Source organism: Carlito syrichta, unplaced genomic scaffold, assembly GCF_000164805.1.
Source record: "Carlito syrichta isolate Samal-C Ts95f unplaced genomic scaffold, Tarsius_syrichta-2.0.1 Scaffold307322, whole genome shotgun sequence".
Taxonomy (NCBI): Eukaryota; Metazoa; Chordata; class Mammalia; order Primates; family Tarsiidae; genus Carlito; species Carlito syrichta.
In genome coordinates, this window is record NW_007251418.1 from 61664 (window position 1) to 70472 (window position 8809).

Sequence of the window (8809 nt, forward strand, 5' to 3'; positions counted from 1 at the left end):
AATTTTGGAAAGCAGCAAAGCATGGAAAGTATGGTTTTGCAAACCATTCTCACTCTGTCCACCATCAAGGGTATCCTGTTGACCCAGTAGCATCCTCTCTTGGGTTCTTTCTTGTACATTAATTGCTGATCAGATGGTGCCTCTGAAAGAGATTTGTGTGTGTGTATGTGCGTGTGTGCATGCATAGGAGAATATGTGTGTCTCTGTGTAATCATGTGTGCATGTATGGTGTGTGCATGTAGTGTGTGATGGGTGTGTGCATGGTTGTGCATATGTGTGTGCACGCATGTGCATGTGTATGTAGGGGCAAGTCACTGCAAATTGGGTTATTTAATTACCAAGGCAACCAATCAGTATCAGGGCAATGTTTTTAAATAGTTAAATGCGATTCAAGGAAACCGTTGTAAGGAAGAAAGCAACGGTGCTATGACAACCCCATAAAGAGGGACCTGTATCTGGAAACGTGGGCTAACGCGCCACGTCTTCCTCCAGAGGAAGCTATGTCCCAACCCCTCCATTAGAATACTGGAGCCACTGCAAACGGTGTTGAGAACAGCTCAGCCAAGGCAGATCTGTAGCTCCACGTGTCTCATGTGAGTCCAGCAGCACCCCTCCCCAGCAGACACGCAGATCCACTGTCTCTAGTTCCGGCCAAAGTCACACAACTCACATGCGCTCCATTTCCATGTTGCACGAGTTTGTCTACTCCGTTATGTATGTCTACTCACATCCACGGGTTTGTCTAACTCCGTTATGATCGACAAATTGCATGTTTTGCAGTAAATGAGAAAAAGAACTAGGTTAGGCTGAAATTGTATAGCCACTTCCCATGGACTGGTGAGGAAATCAAAGTGTGTTTTGCTTTGTATTCCATGCCCACCTCAAAGGCGGGATTAAAATAGCACTGCTTGTCATGTCTCATTATGGAAATCTGTGTGGCCCTCCTGGAGGCCCAAGGCTCGTCTGGGACTAGGAGCCTCACTGAATGTGTGACCCGCCTGAGGCCCAAGATCACAACCTGTCATTTTAGAGCAGGGAAGACCGGCCAACTCTCCCATTAGTCTTAATCTCAGACACAAAAAAGGGAGGCAGAGGGTGAGGTCATGGGTTCCTCCGCCCCTTAAAAAACGGCTGGGGAAAAGAGAAAGGATTTCACAAGTGGCGCCCTTTGCTTGCTTTCTATTATCACATGCAGGGGCAGAAAGAGGCATGTTTTCTTCTGTTTTAAAATGTGTCAAGAACCAGGGACACAGAGGCCTGTTTCGAGAACATCTTCCGGGTGGAAATGATTCAAACGTCCTCCTCATCTTCTCCATGCTCTTCTCTTCTGGTATGTTGGCTCTTCCTTGCCGAAAATAAAGAAGCAAGCAATAAGCAAATGTGCGTTTCTGCAATGGTTCCCCTAATTGTCACAGTTCATTGGATGTGGGGAGGCTACCTTGTGTGAAGTGGCAGGAATAGTTGCTGCGGGATGTTGAATTGCTCTGGGTATTTTTTAAGGCTTCGATTGTGGATCAAATTCTTTTCTTTTCTTTTTCTTTTTCTTTCTTTCTTTTTTTTTTTTTCTTTGCCTTTTTAGGTGAGCTTTGTTTTATGGGGTTTTCCACGCTGTCATTATTACAAACAATGGACCCAGGAAGGAAGGGGAGGAAGAAAATGGTTGTCTGGAAATAATTATGAGGCTGCTGCAGAAATCGGGAGGTTAGATGGTATAGAACTGTATTTTATTCTGTCTCTCTGCACTTGAATCTCAAGTATGCTTCCTATAACTATGCAATTAATCTTGGCATGTAAAGATCGGCCGGAATCCTAAACCTTAGGAAAACACACGTCAGCAAAATTCTACATGATGTTAACATAAAAAGCACAGGACAAGAAGGGAATTTAAATTATTAAAAATAATTCTGATGTATCTTTACTGCGTCCCCCACAGCATATGCATTTCTTGAGCCTTTAGTATCTACCGCTGCTCCGAGAAACAGAAGAGTATCTGAAAGCAATGTCTGCATCAGGCTGCCTGTTTATTTTTCTCTACTCCCCCATCGTTAAGGCTTTCCCAAGAATAGATCCCACAGTGCCCTTCGGTAATTCTCTCAAAGACTTAACCATCCCCCGTGCTAGGAATTGCATCCTTGCTGCTATCTAAAAATCTCTTCAGCTGTTTACCCTTCATCCTTCCGACCTCTCTTCAGAATGACATTTCTCTTTTTATTTGAGTTGCAGTCTCACTCTGTCACCCAGACTGGAGTGCAGTGGCACACTCCTGGCCACCGCAGCCTCGACCTGCTGGGCTCCGACCATCCTTCCACCTCAGCCTTCCAAGTAGCTGGAACTACAGGTGCGCGCTACCATGCCCGGCTAATTTTTTCATTTATTGTAGAGATGAGGTCTCACCAAGTTGCCCAGGGGGGTCTCGAACCCATGGGCTCAGGCAATCCACTCACCTCAGCCTCCCAAAGCGCGGGATTATAAGCTGAGCCACAGAGCCCGGCTGGACATTTCTCAAAGAGCAATGTCCCCGTCATTTGTCTGGGAAATCTGCAATGCATTGTCTAATAACATCTCATCCTCTAATAGATACTGATAGAAATTGATTTAAACTGTTACAACCCCTATTAATTATACACTTGAGATTTCAATCGCTGGTGAACGAAAATTTCACTAATATGCTCTAATCAGGCAGAGCAAGACAGCATGGTATAAATTATAAAAGTATGTCAGTCTAGGTGTCTGGAAAAAAATGATCCAGCCTGTGTGTACAAAGGGTAAAAACACAAGTTTGTGGAGTGAGGCCAGCTGTGGCACTCTGGCCCTGCTGCTGCATCTCTTGGGGCTGAACGATAATGTGGTAACCAAGAGAGCAAATCCTGTGGGGCTTTTAACAGGCTGTAGCCCAGGCTGGGAGTTTCCTAGACATTAAAGAGCACCTATTCTTGAACTTTTACTTTAATGGGCAATTAATCCTTACATTTGAGAGAATTCTGTGTGAGGGCAAACCCAATCACATTCACCATGTGGTAAAGCTTCTCAGGAAGATGCATGGCCTGAATTCATAAAACTTTTGCCATGTGTTTTATACCCAGACCCTTCGTGTTTCTTTACTCCCCCGTTACTGAGGGTTAAGATCGTTTTCTATTCCTCCTTGGTGAGCGGCACAATCTGAACTACATCATTACTAGGCTGTGCAGGGCCTCCTCCTGGTTTAATTAATTAGTGAATGAACAAGCTTCTTTGCTCTCCTTTCTCCACACCCCATTTCTAACCCCGACTCTGCACTCCACTGGCGGTCGTGTTAACGTGTGCCTTTTTGCTCATATGTTTTCTTGAAAAGTGTATTGTTCTGAGTTGGAGTGTTTTCAATAAATGTAAGTGATATCTTACACATTTTGTTTTTTTGAGTTAGAGTCTTACTCTATCGCCCAGGCTGGAGTGCAGTGACATGCTCACAGTCACCTGCTGGGCTCAGGTGATCCTTCCACCTCAGTCTTCCAAGTAGATGCAACTACAGGCCCATGTCACCATGCCTGGCTAATTTTTTGATTTATTGTAGAGACGAGGTCTTGCCAAGTCACCCAGGTCGGTCTCAACTGAACTCAGGCAGTCGTCTCGCCTCAATCTCCCAAAGTGCTGGGATAACAGGCATGAGCCACCACACTCAGCCATCTTATACATTTTATTCTGCTCCTTGTTGATCACTTAGGATTGTGCCCATGGGATTTGCCCATTCTGATAATGGACGCCTATCACATGTAGCTTCTTACTGCTGGGAGTGCACCGGTATTAATCCTTCCCAAAATGATGTCTCTGTTCTTCCAGTGTGGACACCCACATCACTTCCAACTCCCTACTACCAGAATAGCACTTGGATAAATAACCTGGTACACAATAAGCATTCTTGTAGATGTTCCCTTGTGGAAATGTCAATATTTTTCTGAAACACATTTTGAGTCTTGCAGTATGCATGTATATCATACAACTCATTACAGCTATATTGTGCCTTGGTGTGTCTCCACTATTTGTACACCCAGCAACAAGCACAGTAGGTATCAGATCACTTAATGTACATCAAAGGAGGCTCCACCGGGCAACAGAGAAAGCACAGACCATCCTTGAACCCTCAGTCCTGTTCCATTTGACCTTTGGTTCGTACATCAATAACAATAACAATCCAAGATGGACTGGGGATTTTGTCTTAATATTTGCTCCTTTCAGGTTAACCTACTATTTCCTAGGACTTTATTCTTTCCTAAGTTCCTCAAGAGAATCCAACTTGAATTTTGATTGATACGGCACTGAAATGTGTAGACTCATTTGAGGACAATTGAAGGCATTTAGAATATTAAGTTATCCCACGCAAGGTGGGATTTATTCAGATCATTCATATCTTTATTCATTTTTTAGATTTTAACTTTTCATTTTGAAATAATTTTACACCTTACCAAAAAGTTACAAAAAGAGAACAAAAGGGTTTCCCATCTACCCTTCCCCTCAGTTTCTCCAAATGTGACTTACATACAGTTTAATGATCAAAATTAGGACACCCACATCGATGCAATATTATTTGCTAATAGACAGATATTATTCAGATTTCACCAACTGTCCTATTCATATGTTTTCTGGATCAAAATCCAATCCATCGCATTTAGTGGCCATGCTTCCTTATTCTGCTCTAATCTGGGCAGCTTTGTCAGTGTTTTTGTTTTGTTTTGTTTTGCCTTTCATCAGTTTAACACTACCAACAAATATAATAACTGAAGAAAGAGTTACCTACTGTCCTGCTATTTTGTAGAATGTCTCTTTTTGGGTTTGTTTGATATTTGTTCATGGTTAAATTTAGGTTGTATACTTTTGGCAATATTACTGTGTAACTATGGTTGACCAATAAAATATGGAACACCAAATATTGCATGGGACATACTTATAGTTAAAATTCATTCAGTGTTTATCTGAAATTCAAATTTAACTGGCCATTCTATATTTTAATTTGGAAAATCTGAAAAATATATTCATATGTGGTTTTGTGTCCTGCTCAGGGTTTCATAAGAAGGTACAGGACTTTGACATTTCTCATTATTTTGATAATGAAATAATTTACTTATCCACTGTAAAATTATGATTTTTCTCTTTTCAACTAGTAAGTATATTGTGAAGAGATACTTTAGGCCTATATAAATATAATTTCACCCACACTAATTTTAGCATTCATTGATGCTTTCCTTCCTGCCACAATTATTACAGTAGTGTTTTTAAAATGGGGACTTTATACATCTATTATTTCATCTATATTTATTAATTAGGATTCTACTGAAAGAAATAGCTGTGGAATTTACTGCATTGATCTATTTATTCAATTATATTTTATATCAGAATGAACTCATGGATATTAATGTTATTGTGTAGGAAATAATCCATTATGCCATTACTTTTTTTTCCCCTCAAATTGTTTCAAATTTGGCAATGCAAGATGGTGCCTGTATCTTTTTAATGCACTCTCATTATTCTTTGAGCACCACCTTACTTTCTGGCACTACAACATGTTCCACTTGTAGTCTTCCTGCCCCAGTCCTGGATTCAGCCATTTCTCTAAGAAGTTCCTATTCCTTTATTGGAGAATGGTATTTAGAAACCAAGATCAGAGTTCCAGGATGCATTGTCTATTTTTTAAGCTTTTATTCCCATTATAAATTTTATTTTAAAAATTTTAATTTCTAGTTAGACATTGCAGATATAAAATGCTTTTATTTTACAATGTTTTATATTTAGCAACAAATCTAATTGTGCTAACATCTAATATATTTGATTTTTAGATAACTGATCATATCAAATACAAATGAGGTCCTACTGCTTTCCTTCCACTTAGTCTCCTTTTTGTTTTCTTTCCTTATAGTATTGACCAGGACTGCTATTACTACATTAACATGTAGACAATTTCCAGCAAGAATGCATAAAGTAATTTATGTATGTAAGCTTTAGATTTTTGATAGGTAAACTTTACTGATTTAAGGAAATTTCTTCTATGATCTAGGTTGCTGAGAGGTTTTTTAAAGTCATAATTGAGGGTTGACTTTCTTAAATGTCTTTTCTTGCAGTGTTAACTTTTTGAGATAATCATATAACTTTTTGTTTTAGTTAGTTGATGGGAGAAAGACAATTACTTTTCTAATATTCATCCATCCTTGTTCTTCTGGATAGACCTCATTTGTCATGATTTATTATTGTCAAAATATAATATTTATATATATATATAAAACATATATATGTATAAAATTGTTGCTGTGCATGGTAGCTCATGCCTGTAATCCCAGTGCTTTGGGAGGTGGAGACCAAAGGATCACTTGAGGTCAGGATTTCGAGACCAGCCTGGGCAACATAGTGAGACTTCATCTCTAAAGATGACTTTTTAAAATTGTCTGGACATGGTTGCATGTACCTCTAGTACCAGCTACTTGAGAGGCTGAGGCAGAAGGATTCCTTGAACCCAGGAGTTCAAAGTTACAGTGAGCTATGATTGCATCACTGTACTCTAGCCTAGGTGACAGAGCAAGACCCCATCTCAGTAATAATAATAATAATAATGTAATCTCTTGACTAATATTGCTCCATATCTGGGATTTCTGAAACTGTGCTTTCTTTTCTTATATTGCTTATATATCATTTGCAAATCAAGATAATACTAGCTTTACAAAAATGAGCTAGACCATTTTCATTAAATTTATATATTCTATAAAAAAATTAATTCTACAGGAGAAAACTATTTCTTCAAAGTTTGGTAGACCACTCAAAAACAATTAGAATTAATAAATAAGTTTAGCAATGTTGCAGGATATAAGATCAATATACAAAAAAATTATTTATATACATAAGCAATAAGCAATTTGAAAACAAAATTATAAACATTTCACTTACAATAGTATCAACAAGAATAAAATACTTAGTAATAAATGTAATATTAGAAGTGCAAGACTTATACATTGAAACTTACAAAATACTGTTGAAAAAAAGTTTTAAGGCAGCCTAAATAAATGGGAAGATACCCTATGTCCATGGAAGAAAGATTTGATGTTAAAATGGGAATACTCTCTAAATTCATTTACAGATACATGGCAATTCCTATCAGAATTCTGAATTTTTGCAGAAACTAGCAAGCTAAACTTCAAATTATTATGGAAATAAAAGGGACCAAGAATAGCCAAACCAATCTTGAAAAAGAACAAAATTGGAAGACTCATATTTCCTGGTTCTAAAACTTACTGCAAACTACAGTAATAAAAACCATGTGCAATACAGGTATAAGGATAGATCAATGAAATAGAATTGATAAATAAACCCTAATATCTATGATCAATTGATTTGGACAAAAAAGCCAATGTAATCAATGAGAAAATCATAATCTTTTCAACAAATGGTCTGAAACAAATGGGTATTAACTTGCAAAAGAATGAAATTAGACCCCTATCTCACACTATACACAAAAAAATACTCAAAATGGGTCATAGACTTAAATGTAAGATAAAACTATAAAACTCTTGGGCTAGGCAATGCTTTCTTACCTATAACATCAGTATCACAAGTGATCAAAGAGAGATTGATAAATTGGGCTTCATAAAAATTTAAAGCTTCAGAGGATGCCATCCTGAAAGTGAAAAGAAAATACAGACCGGGAGAACATATTGGTAAGTTATGTATTTGATTAGAGAATTGTATTCAAAACATATAGAGAACTCTTGCAACTTCATAATAAAAAGACAACCCAGTAAAAAAAAAAATGGGCAAAAGATTCAAATAGACATTTCTCTAAAGAAGATGTATCAATAATCAACAAGCCCATGAAAAGAAGATGACCATTATAAGTCACCGGAGAAATGCAAATAAAAGCCATAATGAAATACCAGTTTATACCTACCAGAATAGCTATGATGAAAAAATAGACAATAATAAGTGTTGGTAAGAATGTGGAGAAATTGGAACACACATACCTATTTGGGAAGGATAAAAAATGGTGCAGCCACTTTGAAAAACAGTTTGGCAGTTTCCAAATTTGTTAAACATAGGTAATTATATCACTCAGCAATTAGATTTCTAGATATACAAGGAGGACCCCCAAAACCCAGAATTTATTTATAAAAAATTATATATTTATTCTTTCATGTTTAAACTTCAAGCATCTTCAAAGTACTCTCCATTTGATGGAATACACCTATCTAGATGCTTTTTCCGCTGCTTAAAATAATTTTTGAACTCGTCAGTTTTGATGCTTTTTACTGCTTCTGCCATTTTTTTGTTTCACCTCTTCCACATCAGCAAAACATTTCCCTTTGAGGACTTTTTTTTTAATCTGGGAGGAAAAAGAAAAATGTTTCTCAGGGCAAGATCAGGTGACTAGGAAGGATGGGACACTGGGGTGATGCAGGTTTTAGTCAAAAACCGCTGTACACTCAGCACAATGTGGGCAGGTGTGCTCTCATGGTGGAAGAATAAGTCAGCTGTTTGACCCAACTCGGGACGTGTCTTCCGCAAATCATGACGCAACATCTCAAAACTGCCAGATAAAATCTGGTTGACTGTTTATCTGGAGGAACAAAATTCTGAGCATACTACAAGGGGCTGGCCCTCCAAAAGATAATTCTGTTTTGTTTTTCTTTTGAGGTTGTCCCACTTATGTACTCAAAAGAAATGAAAATACATGTCCACACAAACACTTGTACACAAATATTCATAACAGCATTATGCATAATAGCCAAATAGTGAAAACAATCCAAATGCCCATCAGCAAATGAATGGGTAAGTGAAATGTGGTGTGTCCTTATGA